The sequence below is a fragment of the Oncorhynchus gorbuscha genome, linkage group LG05 (genome assembly GCF_021184085.1).
Source record: "Oncorhynchus gorbuscha isolate QuinsamMale2020 ecotype Even-year linkage group LG05, OgorEven_v1.0, whole genome shotgun sequence".
NCBI lineage: Eukaryota > Metazoa > Chordata > Actinopteri > Salmoniformes > Salmonidae > Oncorhynchus > Oncorhynchus gorbuscha.
Window position 1 is genome coordinate 88,899,367 of NC_060177.1, and position 20,000 is coordinate 88,919,366.

Here is a 20,000-nt window from a genome sequence, read left to right on the forward strand (position 1 = left end):
ACATCCCAACCAACCTCCCCTCTCCCAAGAGACATCCCAACCAACCTCCCCTCTCCCAAGAGACATCCCAACCAACCTCCCCTCTCCTCTGAGACATCCCAACCAACCTCCCCTCTCCCAAGAGACATCCCAAGAGACATCCTCCTCACCATAGTGTCTTCTATCAGATCTCCTCTTCACCATAGTGTCTTCTATCAGATCTCCTCACCATGGTGTCTTCTATCAGATCTCCTCTTCACCATGGTGTCTTCTATCAGATCTCCTCCTCACCATAGTGTATTCTATCAGATCTCCTCCTCACCATGGTGTCTTCTATCAGATCTCCTCTTCACCATAGTGTCTTCTATCAGATCTCCTCCTCACCATAGTGTATTCTATCAGATCTCCTCCTCACCATGGTGTCTTCTATCAGATCTCCTCCTCACCATAGTGTATTCTATCAGATCTCCTCCTCACCATAGTGTATTCTATCAGATCTCCTCCTCACCATGGTGTCTTCTATCAGATCTCCTCCTCACCATAGTGTATTCTATCAGATCTCCTCCTCACCATGGTGTCTTCTATCAGATCTCCTCTCCTTAGTGTGGAGATTTTAGGATGAACACAGCTCTTAAATATTTCAGGTTCTGAACATTTTCCTTATGTTATTCATTTCAAAATGATAACTATTCCCTGTCCCTTATTCCTCTCTGTTCTCTGTCCCTCATTCCTCTCTGTTCTCTGTCCCTCATTCCTCTCTGTTCTCTGTCCTCTCTGTTCTCTGTCCCTCATTCCTCTCTGTTCCCTGTCCCTTATTCCTCTCTGTTCCCTGTCCTCTCTGTTCTCTGTCCCTCATTCCTCTCTGTTCCCTGTCCCTTATTCCTCTCTGTTCTCTGTCCTCTCTGTTCTCTGTCCCTCATTCCTCTCTGTTCCCTGTCCCTTATTCCTCTCTGTTCTCTGTCCTCTCTGTTCTCTGTCCCTCATTCCTCTCTGTTCTCTGTCCCTCATTCCTCTCTGTTCTCTGTCCTCTCTGTTCTCTGTCCCTCATTCCTCTCTGTTCTCTGTCCTCTCTGTTCTCTGTCCCTCATTCCTCTCTGTTCTCTGTCCCTTATTCCTCTCTGTTCCCTGTCCCTCATTCCTCTCTGTTCTCTGTCCTCTCTGTTCTCTGTCCCTCATTCCTCTCTGTTCTCTGTCCTCTCTGTTCTCTGTCCCTCATTCCTCTCTGTTCTCTGTCCCTTATTCCTCTCTGTCCTCTGTCCCTCATTCCTCTCTGTTCCCTGTCCCTCATTCCTCTCTGTTCCCTGTCCCTTATTCCTCTCTGTTCCCTGTCCCTTATTCCTCTCTGTCCTCTGTCCCTCATTCCTCTCTGTTCTCTGTCCCTCATTCCTCTCTGTTCTCTGTCCCTCATTCCTCTCTGTCCTCTGTCCCTCATTCCTCTCTGTCCTCTGTTCCTCATTCCTCTCTGTTCTCTGTCCCTCATTCCTCTCTGTTCTCTGTCCCTCATTCCTCTCTGTTCTCTGTCCTCTCTGTTCTCTGTCCTCTCTGTTCTCTGTCCCTCATTCCTCTCTGTTCTCTGTCCCTCATTCCTCTCTGTTCTCTGTCCCTCATTCCTCTCTGTTCTCTGTCCCTCATTCCTCTCTGTTCTCTGTCCCTCATTCCTCTCTGTTCTCTGTTCTCTGTCCCTCATTCCTCTGTTCTCTGTCCCTCATTCATCTCTGTTCTCTGTCCCTCATTCCTCTCTGTCCTCTGTCCCTCATTCCTCTCTGTCCTCTGTTCCTCATTCCTCTCTGTTCTCTGTCCCTCATCCTCTCTGTTCTCTGTTCTCTGTCCCTCATTCCTCTCTGTTCTCTGTCCCTCATTCCTCTCTGTTCTCTGTCCTCTCTGTTCTCTGTCCCTCATTCCTATCTGTTCTCTGTCCTCTCTGTTCTCTGTCCCTCATTCCTCTCTGTTCTCTGTCCTCTCTGTTCTCTGTCCCTCATTCCTCTCTTTTCTCTGTCCTCTCTGTTCTCTGTCCCTCATTCCTCTCTTTTCTCTGTCCTCTCTGTTCTCTGTCCCTCATTCCTCTCTGTTCTCTGTCCCTCATTCCTCTCTGTCCCTCATTCCTCTCTGTCCCTCATTCCTCTCTGTTCTCTGTCCTCTCTGTTCTCTGTCCCTCATTCCTCTCTTTTCTCTGTCCTCTCTGTTCTCTGTCCCTCATTCCTCTCTGTTTTCTGTCCCTCATTCCTCTCTGTCCCTCATTCCTCTCTGTTCTCTGTCCCTCATTCCTCTCTGTTCTCTGTCCCTCATCCTCTCTGTTCTCTGTTCTCTGTCCCTCATTCCTCTCTGTTCTCTGTCCCCCATTCCTCTCTGTTCTCTGTCCCTCATTCCTATCTGTTCTCTGTCCTCTCTGTTCTCTGTCCCTCATTCCTCTCTGTTCTCTGTCCTCTCTGTTCTCTGTCCCTCATTCCTCTCTGTTCTCTGTCCTCTCTGTTCTCTGTCCCTCATTCCTCTCTGTTCTCTGTCCCTCATTCCTCTCTATTCCATGTCCCCCATTCCTCTCTGTTCTCTGTCCCTCATTCCTATCTGTTCTCTGTCCTCTCTGTTCTCTGTCCCTCATTCCTCTCTGTTCTCTGTCCTCATTCTGTTCTCTGTCCCTCATTCCTCTCTGTTCTCTGTCCTCTCATTTATCTGTCCCTCATTCCTCTCTGTTCTCTGCCCCTCATTCCTCTCTGTTCTCTGCTCCTCATTCCTCTCTGTTCTCTGTTCTCTGTCCCTCATTCCTCTCTGTTCTCTGTCCCTCATTCCTCTCTGTTCTCTGCCCCTCATTCCTCTCTGTTCTCTGTCCTCTCTGTTCTCTGTTCTCTTCCTCTCTGTCGCTCATTCCTCTCTGTTCTCTGTCCCTCATTCCCCTCTGTTCTCTGTCCCTCATTCCTCTCTGTTCTCTGTTCTCTGTCCCTCATTCCTCTCTGTTCTCTGTTCTCTGTCCCTCATTCCTCTCTGTTCTCTGTCCCTCATTCCTCTATGTTCTCTGTCCCTCATCCCTCTCTGTTCTCTGTCCCTCATTCCTCTCTGTTCTCGGTTCTCTGTCCCTCATTCCTCTCTGTTCTCTGTTCTCTGTCCCTCATCCCTCTCTGTTCTCTGTCCCTCATTCCTCTCTGTTCTCGGTTCTCTGTCCCTCATTCCTCTCTGTTCTCTGTCCCTCATTCCTCTCTGTTCTCTGTCCCTCATTCCTCTCTGTTCTCTGTCCCTCATTCCTCTCTGTTCTCTGTCCCTCATTCCTCTCTGTTCTCTGTCCCTCATTCCTCTCTGTTCTCTGTCCCTCATTCCTCTCTGTTCTCTGTTCTCTGTCCCTCATTCCTCTCTGTTCTCTGTTCTCTGTCCCTCATTCCTCTCTGTTCTCTCTGTTCTCTGTCCCTCATTCCTCTCTGTCCTCTCTGTTCTCTGTCCCTCATTCCTCTCTGTTCTCTGTTCTCTGTCCCTCATTCCTCTCTGTTCTCTGTTCTCTGTCCCTCATTCCTCTCTGTTCTCTGTCCCTCATTCCTCTTTTCTCTGTCCCTCATTCCTCTGTTCTCTGTCCCTCATTCCTCTCTGTTCTCTGTCCCTCATTCCTCTCTGTTCTCTGTCCCTCATTCCTCTCTGTTCTCTGTCCTCTCTGTTCTCTGTCCATCATTCCTCTCTGTTCTCTGTCCTCTCTGTTCTCTGTCTCTCATTCCTCTCTGTTCTCTGTCCCTCATTCCTCTCTGTTCTCTGTCCCTCATTCCTCTCTGTTCTCTGTCCCTCATTCCTCTCTGTTCTCTGTCCCTCATTCCTCTCCATTCTCGGTTCTCTGTCCCTCATTCCTCTCTGTTCTCTGTTCTCTGTCCCTCATTCCTCTCTGTTCTCTGTTCTCTGTCAGTCATTCCTCTCTGTTCTCTGTTCTCTGTCCCTCATTCCTCTCTGTTCTCTGTCCCTCATTCCTCTCTGTTCTCTGTCCCTCATTCCTCTCTGTTCTCTGTTCTCTGTCCCTCATTCCTCTCTGTTCTCTGTCCTCTCTGTTCTCTGTCCCTCATCCTCTCTGTTCTCTGTCCTCTCTGTTCTCTGTCCCTCATTCCTCTCTGTTCTCTGTCCTCTCTGTTCTCTGTTCTCTGTCCTTCATTCCTCTCTGCTCTCTGTCCTCTCTGTTCTCTGTCCCTCATTCCTCTCTGTTCTCTGTCCTCTCTGTTCTCTGTTCTCTGTCCCTCATTCCTCTCTGTTCTCTGTCCTCTCTGTTCTCTGTCCCTCATTCCTCTCTGTTCTCTGTCCTCTCTGTTCTCTGTCCCTCATTCCTCTCTGTTCTCTGTCCTCTCTGTTCTCTGTCCCTCATTCCTCTCTGTTCTCTGTCCCTCATTCCTCTCTGTTCTCTGTCCTCTCTGTTCTCTGTCCCTCATTCCTCTCTGTTCTCTGTCCTCTCTGTTCTCTGTCCCTCATTCCTCTCTGTTCTCTGTCCCTCATTCCTCTCTGTTCTCTGTTCTCTGTCCCTCATTCCTCTCTGTTCTCTGTCCTCTCTGTTTTCTGTCCCTCATTCCTCTCTGTTCTCTGTCCTCACTGTTCTCTGTCCCTCATTCCTCTGTTCTCTGTCCCTCATTCCTCTGTTCTCTGTCCCTCATCCTCTCTGTTCTCTGTCCTCTCTGTTCTCTGTCCCTCATTCCTCTCTGTTCTGTGTCCTCTCTGTTCTCTCTTCTCTGTGCCTCATTCCTCTCTGTTCTCTGTCCTCTCTGTTCTCTGTCCCTCATTCCTCTCTGTTCTCTGTCCTCTCTGTTCTCTGTCCCTCATTCCTCTCTGTTCTCTGTCCATCATTACTCTCTGTTCTCTGTCCTCTCTGTTCTCTGTCCCTCATTCCTCTCTGTTCTCTGTCCTCTCTGTTCTCTGTCCCTCATTCCTCTCTGTTCTCTGTCCTCTCTGTTCTCTGTCCTCTCTGTTCTCTGTCCCTCATTCCTCTCTGTTCTCTGTCCTCTCTGTTCTCTGTCCTCTCTGTTCTCTGTCCTCTCTGTTCTCTGTCCCTCATTCCTCTCTGTTCTCTGTCCTCTCTGTTCTCTGTCCTCTCTGTTCTCTGTCCTCTCTGTTCTCTGTCCTCTCTGTTCTCTGTCCTCTCTGTTCTCTGTCCTCTCTGTTCTCTGTCCCTCATTCCTCTCTGTTCTCTGTCCTCTCTGTTCTCTGTCCTCTCTGTTCTCTGTCCCTCATTCCTCTCTGTTCTCTGTCCTCTCTGTTCTCTGTCCTCTCTGTTCTCTGTCCCTCATTACTCTCTGTTCTCTGTCCATCATTACTCTCTGTTCTCTGTCCTCTCTGTTCTCTGTCCCTCATTCCTCTCTGTTCTCTGTCCTCTCTGTCCTCTGTTCTCTGTCCTCTCATTCCTCTCTGTTCTCTGTCCTCTCTGTTCTCTGTCCCTCATTCCTCTCTGTTCTCTGTCCTCTCTGTTCTCTGTCCCTCATTCCTCTCTGTTATCTGTCCTCTCTGTTCTCTGTTCTCTGTCCCTCATTCCTCTCTGTTATCTGTCCTCTCTGTTCTCTGTTCTCTGTCCTCTCATTCCTCTCTGTTCTCTGTCCCTCATTCCTCTCTGTTATCTGTCCTCTCTGTTCTCTGTTCTCTGTCCCTCATTCCTCTCTGTTATCTGTCCTCTCTGTTCTCTGTTCTCTGTCCATCATTACTCTCTGTTCTCTGTCCTCTCTGTTCTCTGTCCCTCATTCCTCTCTGTTCTCTGTCCTTTCTGTTCTCTGTCCCTCATTCCTCTCTGTTCTCTGTCCTCTCTGTTCTCTGTCCCTCATTCCTCTCTGTTCTCTGTCCCTCATTCCTCTCTGTTCTCTGTCCTCTCTGTTCTCTGTCCCTCATTCCTCTCTGTTCTCTGTCCCTCATTCCTCTCTGTTATCTGTCCTCTCTGTTCTCTGTTCTCTGTCCCTCATTCCTCTCTGTTCTCTGTTCTCTGTCCTCTCTGTTCTCTGTCCCTCATTCCTCTCTGTTCTCTGTTCTCTGTCCCTCATTCCTCTCTGTTCTCTGTCCTCTCTGTTCTCTGTCCCTCATTCCTCTCTGTTCTCTGTCCTCTCTGTTCTCTGTCCCTCATTCCTCTCTGTTCTCTGTAATCCATGTCCATTTGTTGGTATTTTTCAGCTGAGGGTTAGAATAAGAAAAGAAAGACAGAATGATGATGTGATGCAGGAGGAGAGATGGGGGAGGTAGTTCACCCTAGAAAGACAGGATGATGAGGTGACGCAGGAGGAGAGATGGGGTAGTTCACCCTAGAAAGACAGGATGATGAGGTGACGCAGGAGGAGAGATGGGGTAGTTCACCCTAGAAAGACAGGATGATGAGGTGACGCAGGAGGAGAGATGGGGTAGTTCACCCTAGAAAGACAGAATGATGATGTGATGCTGGAGGAGAAATGGGGTAGTTCACACTAGAAAGACAGAATGATGATGTGTGATGCAGGAGGAGAGATGGGGGAGGTAGTTCACCCTAGAAAGACAGAATGATGATGTGTGATGCAGGAGGAGAGATGGGGGAGGTAGTTCACCCTAGAAAGACAGAATGATGATGTGTGATGCAGGAGGAGAGATGGGGGAGGTAGTTCACACTAGAAAGACAGAATGATGAGGAGAGATGGGGGAGGTAGTTCACACTAGAAAGACAGAATGATGAGGAGACGCAGGAGGAGAGATGGGGGAGGTAGTTCACCCTAGAAAGACAGAATGATGAGGTGACGCAGGAGGAGAGATGGGGGAGGTAGTTCACACTAGAAAGACAGAATGATGAGGAGAGATGGGGGAGGTAGTTCACACTAGAAAGACAGAATGATGAGGAGAGATGGGGGAGGTAGTTCACCCTAGAAAGACAGAATGATGAGGAGAGATGGGGGAGGTAGTTCACACTAGAAAGACAGAATGATGAGGAGAGATGGGGGAGGTAGTTCACACTAGAAAGACATAATGATGAGGAGAGATGGGGGAGGTAGTTCATCCTAGAAAGACAGAATGATGGGGTGACGCAGAAGGAGAGATGGGGGAGGTAGTTCACACTAGAAAGACAGAATGATGAGGAGAGATGGGGGAGGTAGTTCACCCTAGAAAGACAGAATGATGGGGTGACGCAGGAGGAGAGATGGAGGAGGTAGTTCACCCTAGAAAGACAGAATGATGAGGAGAGATGGGGGAGGTAGTTCACCCTAGAAAGACAGAATGATGAGGAGAGATGGGGAGGTAGTTCACCCTAGAAAGACAGAATGATGAGGAGAGATGGGGAGGTAGTTCACCCTAGAAAGACAGAATGATGAGGAGAGATGGGGGAGGTAGTTCACCCTAGAAAGACAGAATGATGAGGAGAGATGGGGGAGGTAGTTCACCCTAGAAAGACAGAATGATGAGGAGAGATGGGGGAGGTAGTTCACCCTAGAAAGACAGAATGATGAGGAGAGATGGGGAGGTAGTTCACCCTAGAAAGACAGAATGATGAGGAGAGATGGGGGAGGTAGTTCACCCTAGAAAGACAGAATGATGAGGAGAGATGGGGAGGTAGTTCACCCTAGAAAGACAGAATGATGAGGAGAGATGGGGGGTAGTTCACACTAGAAAGACAGAATGATGAGGAGAGATGGAGGAGGTAGTTCACCCTAGAAAGACAGAATGATGAGGAGAGATGGGGGAGGTAGTTCACCCTAGAAAGACAGAATGATGAGGAGAGATGGGGAGGTAGTTCACACTAGAAAGACAGAATGATGAGGAGAGATGGGGAGGTAGTTCACCCTAGAAAGACAGAATGATGAGGAGAGATGGGGGAGGTAGTTCACCCTAGAAAGACAGAATGATGAGGAGAGATGGGGGAGGTAGTTCACACTAGAAAGACAGAATGATGAGGAGAGATGGGGGAGGTAGTTCACACTAGAAAGACAGAATGATGAGGAGAGATGGAGGAGGTAGTTCACCCTAGAAAGACAGAATGATGAGGAGAGATGGGGGAGGTAGTTCACCCTAGAAAGACAGAATGATGAGGAGAGATGGGGGAGGTAGCTCACACTATAAAGACAGAATGATGAGGAGAGATGGGGGAGGTAGTTCACCCTAGAAAGACAGAATGATGAGGAGAGATGGGGGAGGTAGTTCACCCTAGAAAGACAGAATGATGAGGAGAGATGGGGGAGGTAGTTCACTCTTTCTCTAGAACACCCAGTATATCTGCTCGTTTCAATTCCAATCAATTTAGGAATTTAACCAAATTCCAATTCAACATTTTCGTCATCGAAAATCATTTGAAGTTTATTGTTTAATCTTTATTTATACAGGTTTTTCTCATTGAGATAACATCTCTTTTCCAAGAGAGACCTGGTCCAATAGCAGCAGGGGGAACAACGTTTCAGACAAAACAACCTACATACACTAACACAACATTAAACAACACTATTAACACACATACAGTACAACAATAACACGTTACATTAAAAACCCAAACATCTGGACTAAAAACAGCTGGCCTAAAAACAATTACACTATTCTATGATATATACAGTCGTGGCCAAAAGTTTTGAGAATGACACGAAAATTAATTTTCACAAAGTCTGCTGCCTCAGTTTGTATGATGGCAATTTGCATATACTCCAGAATGTTATGAAGAGTGATCAGATTAATTGCAATTAAGTCCCTATTTGCCATGCAAATTAACTGAATCTCCCCAAAAAACATGTCCACTGCATTTCAGCCCTGCCACAAAAGGACCAACTGACATCATGTCAGTGATTATCTCATAAACACAGCTGTGAGTGTTGACGAGGACAAGGCTGGAGATCACTCTGTCATGCTGATTGAGTTTGAATAACAGACTGGAAGCTTCAAAAGGAGGGTGGTCCTTGGAATCATTGTTCTTCCTCTGTCAACCATGGTTACCTGCAAGGAAACATGTGTCGTCATCATTGCTTTGCACAAAAGGGGCTTCACCTGGCAAGTTTATTGCTGCCAGTAAGATTGCACCTAAATCAACCACTTATCGGATCATCAAGAACGTCAAGGAGAACGGTTCAATTGTTGTGAAGAAGGCTTTCAGGGCACCCAATAAAGTCCAGCAAGCGCCAGGACCATCTCCTAAAGTTGATTCAGTTGAAAGGATCGGGGCACCACCAGTACAGAGCTTACTCAGGAATGGCAGCAGGCAGGTGGGAGAGCATCTGCAAGCACAGTGAGGCAAGACTTTTGGAGGATGGCCTGGTGTCAAGAAGCGCAGCAAAGAAGCTACTTCTCTCCAGGAAAAACATCAGGGACAGACTGATATTGTGCAAAAGGTACAGGGATTGGACTGCTGAGGACTGGGGTCAGAAGTTAATTGACAGCATGCCAGGGCGGATTGCAGAGGTCTTGAAAAAGAAGGGTCAACACTGTAAATAAGTCGCTCTGGATAAGAGCGTCTGCTAAATGACTTAAATGTAAATGTAAATGTAAATATTTACTCTGCATCAACTTCATGTAATTGTCAATAGAAGCCATTGACACTTATGAAATGCTTGTAATTATACTTCAGTATTCCATAGTAACATCTGACAAAAATATCTAAAGACACTGAAGCAGCAAACTTTGTGGAAATTCATATTTGTGTCATTCTCACGACTGTACATTGCTCAAGTGTTTAAACTCCACCAACGAAACTAGATCATCACATTTTAAAATGTTCAGGAGAAACTAGATCATCACATTTTAAAATGTTCAGGAGAGAATTCCAGGACCCCGGTGCTAAGTAACTAAAACTATTTCTACCGAGACCTGTTCTAATTTTTGGTACTGTTAGAAGCAAATGAGAATGGGACCGTAATTGATATTTATTTACTGACCTGACTAAGAAAGAACAGAGATAAACTGGCATTTTACCCAACATGGCCTTTAAGAGAAATGGAGTTGGATTTTCCTGAATTGACTGTAATTGAAATAGAATCGACCTTTTGACCACAGATCACATTTTGTCTTCAGTTCTGTTTGAATGAATCTGTCTCTATATGTTCCTGTTTTATTGTATTTTTCACTAAAGGGTTATAAAAATAGACCAAAGGAGAAGAGCCATTCACAGTTCTCTTTCCATCCTGCATTAACATGGTTGTCAACTACAGGGAACTGATACTGTATTCTGTCTGTGTGTCTCCCCAGGGAGAGCGGTTGAGGATCCCTCCCAACCAGTGTTGTCCAGAGTGCCTACCCTCCTCCCAGGGCTCTTGTCAGCATAAAGAGGCTGTTTATGGGGTCAGTAGGTGATACGGTCCACTGTGGAGGACCAGAGAAAACATCTGTCTTCTCCTCTCCTCTCCTCTCCTCTCCTCTCCTCTCCTCTCCTCTCCTCTCCTCTCCTCTCCTCTCCTCTCCTCTCCTCTCCTCTCCTCTCCTCTCCTCTCCTCTCCTCTCCTCTCCTCTCCTCTCCTCTCCTGTCCCCTCTTCTCTCCTCTCTCCTCTCCCCTCCTCTCTCCTCTCCTCTCCCCTCCTCTCTCCTCTCCTCTCCCCTCTCCTCCCCTCTTCTCTCCTCTCCTCTCCCTCTCCTCTCCTCTCCTCTCCTCTCCTCTCCTCTCCTCTCCTCTCCTCTCCTCTCCTCTCTCTCTCCTCTCCTCTCCTCTCCTCTGTCCCCTCTTCTCTCCTCTGTCCCCTCTTCTCTCCTCTCTCCTCTCCCCTCCTCTCTCCTCTCCTCTCCTCTCCTCTCCTCTCCTCTCCTCTCCTCTCCTCTCCTCTCCTCTCCTCTGTCTCCTCTTCTCTCCTCTGTCCCCTCTCCTCTCTCCTCTCCCCTCATCTGTCCTCTCCTCTCCCCTCTCCTCTCTCCTCTCTCCTCTAACCCTCTCTTCTCTCCTCTCTCCTCTCTCCCCTCCTCTGTCCTCTCCTCCTCTCCCCTCTCCTCTCTCCTCTCTCCTCTAACCCTCTCTCCTCTCCCCTCTAACTCTCCCCTCTCCTCTCTCCTCTCTCCTCTAACCCTCTCTCCTCTCCCCTCTAACTCTCTCCTCTCCCCTCTCCTCTCTCCTCTCTCCTCTCCTCTCCCCTCTAACTCTCCCCTCTCCTCTCTCCTCTAACCCTCTCTCCTCTCTCCTCTAACCCTCTCTCCTCTCCCCTCTCCTCTCCCCTCTCCTCTCTCCTCTCCTCTCTCCTCTCTCCTCTCCCCTCTCCTCTCTCCTCTCTCCTCTCCTCTCCTCTAACCCTCTCTCCTCTCTCCTCTCCCCTCTCCTCTCCTCTAACCCTCTCTCCTCTCCCCTCTCCCTCTCCTATCCTCTAACCCTCTCTCCTCTCTCCTCTCCCTCTCCTCTCCTCTAACCCTCTCTCCTCTCCCCTCTCCCCTCTCCCCTCTCCTCTCCCCTCTCCTCTCTCCTCTCTCCCCTCCTCTCCCCTCTAACTCTCCCCTCTCCTCTCTCCTCTCTCCTCTAACCCTCTCTCCTCTCTCCTCTAACCCTCTCTCCTCTCCCCTCTAACTCTCTCCTCTCCCCTCTCCCCTCTCCTCTCTCCTCTCTCCCCTCCTCTCCCCTCTCCTCTCTCCTCTCTCCTCTAACCCTCTCTCCTCTCTCCTCTCCCCTCTAACTCTCCCCTCTCCCCTCTCCCCTCTAACTCTCCCTCTCTCCTCTCTCCTCTCTCCCCTCCTCTCCCCTCTAACTCTCCCCTCTCCTCTCTCCTCTCTCCTCTAACCCTCTCTCCTCTCTCCTCTAACCCTCTCTCCTCTCCCCTCTCCCCTCTCCTCTCCCCTCTCCTCTCTCCTCTCTCCTCTCTCCACTCCTCTCCCCTCTAACTCTCCCCTCTCCTCTCTCCTCTCTCCTCTAACCCTCTCTCCTCTCTCCTCTAACCCTCTCTCCTCTCCCCTCTAACTCTCTCCTCTCCCCTCTCCTCTCTCCTCTCTCCTCTCTCCTCTCTCCCCTCCTCTCCTCTCTCCTCTCTCCTCTAACCCTCTCTCCTCTCCCCTCTCCTCTCTCCTCTCTCCTCTCTCCCCTCCTCTCCCCTCTAACTCTCCCCTCTCCTCTCTCCTCTCTCCTCTAACCCTCTCTCCTCTCTCCTCTAACCCTCTCTCCTCTCTCCTCTCCCCTCTAACTCTCCCCTCTCTCCTCTCCCCTCTAACTCTCCCCTCTCTCCTCTCCCCTCTAACTCTCTCCTCTCTCCTCTAACCCTCTCTCCTCTCCCCTCTCCCCCTCTCTCCTCTCCCCTCTCCCCTCTAACTCTCTCCTCTCTCCTCTCCCCTCTAACCCTCTCCCCTCTAACTCTCCCCTCTCCCCTCTCCCCTATCAACACACAATCTCTTTCTTGTTAGCTTCTCCTCTTTCGCCATCTCACACAGAGCCTTTGTCCCAAATCACACCCTATTCTCTGTTTAGTGCACTACTTTTGACCAGAACCCTAAGGGCCCTTGGTGGTGCACTACTGTATGTAGTGAATAGTGTGCCATTTGGGAGCAACAAGAGAGAGCTGGCTGGCGGCCAATCTTTTTTAGGTAGAACAAGCTTCCTAACAAGCCACTTTGGCCTGAGGTTTAGGATTCCATTGGTGTCTCTGAAGCATCAAGTGTCTTTCACACTTTTCACAAGGCTCTACTCCTGAGGCAGGGAACTCGTGTTTCTTTAGAGGGTCTGCCTGGGTCTTCCAAAAGCTCTCTGTGGGTTGGTGAAGGGGAGAGGAGATTAAACTGTATTCGGGTATATGTGGCAGAGTAATGATTTATGTTGTTATTTACTGAAGGTTGTGTTCAACATTTATTTTAGATTGGGGCTAGGAAGGTCAAACACTGGAGTAGAGATTTATAGATTACAGATAGATTACATTACACTGGATTAGAGATTTATAGATTACAGATAGATTACATTACACTGGAGTAGAGATTTATAGATTACAGATAGATTACATTACACTGGATTAGAGATTTATAGATTACAGATAGATTACATTACACTGGAGTAGAGATTTATAGATTACAGATAGATTACAATACACTGGAGTAGAGATTTATAGATTACAGATAGATTACATTACACTGGAGTAGAGATGTATAGATTACAGATAGATTACATTACACTGGAGTAGAGATGTATAGATTACAGATAGATTACATTACACAGATAGATTACATTACACTGGAGTAGAGATGTATAGATTACAGATAGATTACATTACACTGGAGTAGAGATGTATAGATTACAGATAGATTACATTACACTGGATTAGAGATTTATAGATTACAGATAGCGGTCAAGATTACATTTTCATTCTCTGTCTGTCTGTCTGTCTGTCTGTCTGTCTGTCTGTCTGTCTGTCTGTCTGTCTGTCTGTCTGTCTGTCTGTCTGTCTGTCTGTCTGTCTGTCTGTCTGTCTGTCTGTCTGTCTGTCTGTCTGTCTGTCTGTCTGTCTGTCTGTCTGTCTGTCTGTCTGTCTGTCTGTCTGTCTGTCTGTCTGTCTGTCTGTCTGTCTGTCTGTCTGTCTGTCTGTCTGTGTCTCCCACTCTCATTTCAATTCAATTCAAGGGGCTTTATTGGCATGGCCAACATATGTTAACACTGCCAAAGCAAGTGAGGTAGATAATATACAAAAGTGAAATAAACAATAAAAATGAACAGTAAACATGACTCCCTCCCTCCCTCCCCACCATCCACCCATCCACAGCATGACAGTCAGTGGAGTGCCCCCCAGTGCCAGGTGTGTGTGTGTTCTGGGGGTAGTGTATCCTGTAGACAGAGACCCTGTCCTCCTCTCACCTGCCCCCCAGACCAGACTGCCTTCACCCCCACCGGAGACTGCTGTCCCAAGTGTGTCCGCAGTGGAGGTAAGTTTCATACCAACTCTGCTTTACTTTCCAGTATAACACCTCAAAATGGCCTCCAAAGCCACAACAGATCCAGGTCATCTGTCATCAAAATGGCGAAATTGAATCCAATAGAAGCCATACTCTTTCAGGCAGGGACCAGAGCTAGGCAGAGGGGCGGTATTGCCTGTACTGTGGTTGGCATAATATGATGTGTAATACTGTTGCCAACCCTTGGGGAAAGCCTGCCAGACTCGGAGTCTGTTTGAGCCGTTGCCTGAGGACTTCAAAAGGTTAGCTGATGTCTGTCAGTTATATTATTTATATGTTGTGGTTTGCCCCCTGCAGCGCTACGCTTGGCGGCTACATAGCTAGTTAGCGCCTGAACTGGGAATTCCCTTTGCTATTACAAATCTGACGCTGTAAATCCTATAAAGATCTCACCTCAACTTCAGGTGTGATTTCTTTCCAGCGTCTTTGCCTGGCTGACTACATCGCAGACCTACATTCAAAGACAGACAACAATATGGGTTGATATGGATTTATATACAGTGCCTTGCGAAAGTATTCGGCCCCCTTGAACTTTGCGACCTTTTGCCACATTTCAGGCTTCAAACATAAAGATATAAAACTGTATTTTTTGTGAAGAATCAACAACAAGTCGGACACAATCATGAAGTGGAACGACATTTATTGGATATTTCAAACTTTTTTAACAAATCAAAAACTGAAAAATTGGGCGTGCAAAATTATTCAGCCCCCTTAAGTTAATACTTTGTAGCGCCACCTTTTGCTGCGATTACAGCTGTAAGTCGCTTGGGGTATGTCTCTATCAGTTTTGCACATCGAGAGACTGAAATCTTTTCCCATTCCTCCTTGCAAAACAGCTCGAGCTCAGTGAGGTTGGATGGAGAGCATTTGTGAACAGCAGTTTTCAGTTCTTTCCACAGATTCTCGATTGGTTTCAGGTCTGGACTTTGACTTGGCCATTCTAACACCTGGATATGTTTATTTTTGAACCATTCCATTGTAGATTTTGCTTTATGTTTTGGATCATTGTCTTGTTGGAAGACAAATCTCCGTCCCAGTCTCAGGTCTTTTGCAGACTCCATCAGGTTTTCTTCCAGAATGGTCCTGTATTTGGCTCCATCCATCTTCCCATCAATTTTAACCATCTTCCATGTCCCTGCTGAAGAAAAGCAGGCCCAAACCATGATGCTGCCACCACCATGTTTGACAGTGGGGATGGTGAGTTCAGGGTGATGAGCTGTGTTGCTTTTACGCCAAACATAACGTTTTGCATTGTTGCCAAAAAGTTCAATTTTGGTTTCATCTGACCAGAGCACCTTCTTCCACATGTTTGGTGTGTCTCCCAGCTGGCTTGTGGCAAACGTTAAACAACACTTTTTATGGATATCTTTAAGAAATGGCTTTCTTCTTGCCACTCTTCCATAAAGGCCAGATGTGTGCAATATACGACTGATTGTTGTCCTATGGACAGAGTCTCCCACCTCAGCTGTAGATCTCTGCAGTTCATCCAGAGTGATCATGGGCCTCTTGGCTGCATCTCTGATCAGTCTTCTCCTTGTATGAGCTGAAAGTTTAGAGGGACGGCCAGGTCTTGGTAGATTTGCAGTGGTCTGATACTCCTTCCATTTCAATATTATCACTTGCACAGTGCTCCTTGGGATGTTTAAAGCTTGGGAAATCTTTTTGTATCCAAATCCGGCTTTAAACTTCTTCACAACAGTATCTCGGACCTGCCTGGTGTGTTCCTTGTTCTTCATGATGCTCTCTGCACTTTCCACGGACCTCTGAGACTATCACAGTGCAGGTGCATTTATACGGAGACTTGATTACACACAGGTGGATTGTATTTATCATCATTAGTCATTTAGGTCAACATTGGATCATTCAGAGATCCTCACTGAACTTCTGGAGAGAGTTTGCTGCACTGAAAGTAAAGGGGCTGAATAATTTTGCACGCTCAATTTTTCAGTTTTTGATTTGTTAAAAAAGTTTGAAATATCCAATAAATGTCATTCCACTTCATGATTGTGTCCCACTTGTTGTTGATTCTTCACAAAAAAATACAGTTTTATATCTTTATGTTTGAATCCTGAAATGTGGCAACAGGTCGCAAAGTTCAAGGGGGCCGAATACTTTCGCAAGGCACTGTATATATATGGTGAGGACATCTACTTGGTGCATGACAAGTCATTATTCCAACAATTGTTTACAGACAGATTATTTCTCTTATAATTCACTGTATCACAATTCCAGTGGGTCAGAAGTTTACATACACTAAGTTGACTGTGCCTTTAAACAACTTGGAAAATGACAAAAAATGATGTCATGGCTTTAGAAGCTTTTGATAGGCTAATTGACATAATTTGAGTCAATTGGAGGTGTACCTGTGGATGTATTTCAAGGCCTACCTTCAAACTCAGTGCCTCTTTGCTTGACATCATGAAAATCTAAAGAAATCAGCCAAGACTTCCGAAAAAAAAATTGTTTAAAAAAATGGTAGACCTCCACAAATCTGGTTCATCCTTGGGAGCAATTTCCAAATGCCTGAAGGTACCACGTTCATCTGTACAAACAATATTACGCAAGTATAAACACCATGGGACCACGCAGCCGTCATACCACTCAGGAAGGAGACGAGTTCTGTCTCCTAGAGATGAACATACTTTGGTGCAAAAAGTGCAAATCAATCCCAGAACAACAGAAAGGGACCTTGTGAAGATGCTGGAGGAAACAGGTACAAAAGTATCTATTTCCACAGGTAAACGAGTCCTATATCGACATAACCTGAAAGACCGCTCAGCAAGGAAGAAGCCACTGCTCCAAAACTGACATAAAAAAGCCAGACTATGGTTTGCAACTGCACATGGGGACAAAGGTCGTACTTTTTGAAGAAATGTCCTCTGGTCTGATGAAACAAAAATAGAACTGTTTGGTCATAATGACCATTGTTATGTTTGGAGGAAAAAGGGGGAGGCTTGCAAGCCGAAGAACACCATCCCAACTGTGAAGCTTGGGGGTGGCAGTATCATGTTGTGGGGGTGATTTGCTGCAGGAGGGACTGGTGCACTTCACAAAATAGATGGCATCATAAGGTAGGAAAATTATGTTGATATATTGAAGCAACATCTCAAGACATCAGTCAGTAAGTTAAAGCTTGGTTGCAAATGGTTCTTCCAAATGGACAATGACCCCAAGCACACTTCCAAAGTCGTGGCAAAATGGCTTAAGGACAACAAAGTCAAGGTATTGGAGTGGACATCACAAAGCCTTGACCTCCATTCCATAGAAAATTTGTGGGCATAACTGAAAAAGTGTGCGCGAGCAAGGAGGCCTACAAACGTGACTCAGTTACACCAGGAGGAATGGGACAAAATTCACCCAACGTATTGTGGGAAGCTTGTGGAAGCCTACCCGAAACGTTTGACCCAAGTTAAACAATTTAAAGGCAATGCTACCAAATACTAATTGAGGGTATGTAAACTTCTGACACACTGGGAATCAATCATTCTAATACTATTATTCTGATATTTCACATTCTTAAAATAAAATGGTGATCCTAACTGACCTAAGACAGGACATTTGTACTAGGATTTAATGTCAGGAATTATGATAAACTGAGTTTCAATGTAGGTGTATGTAAAGGTGTATGTAAACTTCCGTCTTCAACTGTACACTACCGTTCAAAGGTTAGGGGTCACTTCGAAATGTCCTTAGTTTTTAAAGAACAGCACATTTTTTGTCCATTAGAAATACAGTGTAGATATTGTTAATGTTGTAAATGACTATTGTAGCTGGAAACAGCAGATTTCTAATGGAATATCTACATAGGTAGATATTATCAGCAACCATCACTCCTGTGTTCCAATGGCACGTTGTGTTAGCTAATCCAAGTTTATCATTTTTTAAAAGCTAATTGATCATTAGAAAACCCTTAATAATGTTAGTACAGCTGATAACTGCTGTGCTAATTTAAGAAGCAATAAAACTGGCCTTCTTTAGACTAGTTTGAGTACCTGGAGCATCAGCATTTGTGGGTTCGATTACAGGATCAAAATGGCAAGAAACAAAGCACTTTCTTCTGAAACTCGTCCGTCTATTCGTGTTCTGAAAAATGAAGGCTGTTCCATGCGAGAAATTGCCAAGAAACTGAAGATCTCGAAAAAAAAACTGTGTGCTACTCCCTTCACAGACCAGCGCAAACTGTCTCTAACCAGAATAGAAAGAGGAGTGGGAGGCCCCGGTGCACAACTGAGCAAGAGGACAAGTACATTAGAATTTCTAGTTTGAGAAACAGACGCCTCACAAGTCCTCAACTGGCAACTTCATTAAATAGTACCCGTAAAACACCAGTCTGAACGTCAACAGTGAAGAGGCGACTCCAGGATACTGGCCTTCTAGGCAGAGTTCCTCTGTCCAGTCTCAACGTCAACAGTGAAGAGGCGACTCCAGGATGCTGGCCTTCTAGGCAGAGTTCCTCTGTCCAGTCTCAACGTCAACAGTGAAGAGGCGACTCCAGGATGCTGGCCTTCTAGGCAGAGTTCCTCTGTCCAGTCTCAACGTCAACAGTCTGAAGTGAGGCGACTCCAGGATGCTGGCCTTCTAGGCAGAGTTCCTCTGTCCAGTCTCAACGTCAACAGTGAAGAGGCGACTCCAGGATGCTGGCCTTCTAGGCAGAGTTCCTCTGTCCAGTCTCAATGTCAACAGTGAAGAGGCGACTCCAGGATGCTGGCCTTCTATATATATATATATATATATGCCATTTAGCAGACGCTTTTATCCAAAGCGACTTACAGTCATGTGTGCATACATTCTACGTATGGGTGGTCCCGGGGATCGAACCCACTACCTAGGCAGAGTTCCTCTGTCCAGTCTCAACGTCAACAGTGAAGAGGCGACTCCAGGATGCTGGCCTTCTAGGCAGAGTTCCTCTGTCCAGTCTCAACGTCAACAGTGAAGAGGCGACTCCGGGATACTGGCCTTCTAGGCAGAGTTCCTCTGTCCAGTCTCAACGTCAACAGTGAAGAGGCGACTCCGGGATGCTGGCCTTCTAGGCAGAGTTCCTCTGTCCAGTCTCAATGTCAACAGTGAAGAGGCGACTCCGGGATGCTGGCCTTCTAGGCAGAGTTCCTCTGTCCAGTCTCAACGTCAACAGTGAAGAGGCGACTCCGGGATGCTGGCATTCTAGGCAGAGTTCCTCTGTCCAGTCTCAATGTCAACAGTGAAGAGTTGACTCTGGGATGCTGGCCTTCTAGGCAGAGTTCCTCTGTCCAGTCTCAACGACAACAGAGAAGAGGCGACTCCGGGATGCTGGCCTTCTAGGCAGAGTTCCTCTGTCCAGTCTCAACGTCAACAGTGAATAGGTGACTCTGGGATGCTGGCCTTCAAGGCAGAGTTCCTCTGTCCAGTGTCTGTGTTCTTTTACCCATCTTAATCTTTTATTTTTATTGGCCAGTCCGAGATATGGCTTTTTCTTTGCACCCCTCGCCAAAACCGTGCAATAATAAAGCATGAAGCAGACCAGGTGTGGCCTTTTTGTATGGCTTATTTGATTGAAAATAAGACCAGGTGTGGCCTCCTGAGTGGCACAGTGGTCTAAGGTGAGATTTTCTTGTCCCATCTCGCTCTAGTAACTCCTTGTGGCGGGCCGGGAGCCTGCAAGCTGACTTCGTTCGCCAGCTGTACGGTGTTTTCTCCAACACATTGGTGCGGCTGGCTTCCTGGTTAATCTAGCAGTGTGTCGAGAAGCAGTGGGGCTTGGCGGGGTTGTGTTTCTGAAGACGCATGGCTCTCGACCTTCGCCTCTCCCGAGTCCGTACGGGAGTTGCGGCGATGGGACAAGATTGTAACTGCCAATTAGATGTCACAAAATTAGGGGAGAAAAAAATAAAGAACGTTTTGTAATGTTTACATACATTGTTATGAATGTACTGATATACCATGGGTGGACGCACGAGCACCCGGCAGGGTTCACAGGAAAAATGTATTTTATATCGCAGTTGACAAGAATGTTCAAAACAAATCGCATTTTATTTGTCACATGATTCATAGACTAACCAGAGATGGGACCAAGTCGCTATTATTCGAGTCACAAGCAAGACTCAAGTCACGAGGTTCAAGTCTCAAGTCCAGTCCCAAGTAGAACGGGTCGAGCCTCGCGTCCAGTCCCAAGTAGAATGGGTCGAGCCTCGAGTCAAGTCCAGTCCCAAGTAGAACGGGTCGAGCCTCGCGTCCAGTCCCAAGTAGAACAGGTCGAGCCTCGCGTCCAGTCCCAAGTAGAACGGGT

General features: G+C 46.9%; 1 protein-coding gene across 1 annotated transcript in view; it reads left to right on the forward strand.

Annotated features, from left to right (window-relative positions):
• LOC124034958 (extracellular matrix organizing protein FRAS1-like) overlaps nucleotides 1-20,000 on the forward strand; it is a 165,402-nt gene that overhangs the window by 835 nt on the left and 144,567 nt on the right. The window contains exons 2-3 of the mRNA XM_046348349.1: nucleotides 10,087-10,179; nucleotides 13,549-13,708. The gene's annotated coding sequence lies outside the window, so the exon portion shown is untranslated. The remainder of the gene's footprint in view (nucleotides 1-10,086; nucleotides 10,180-13,548; nucleotides 13,709-20,000) is intronic.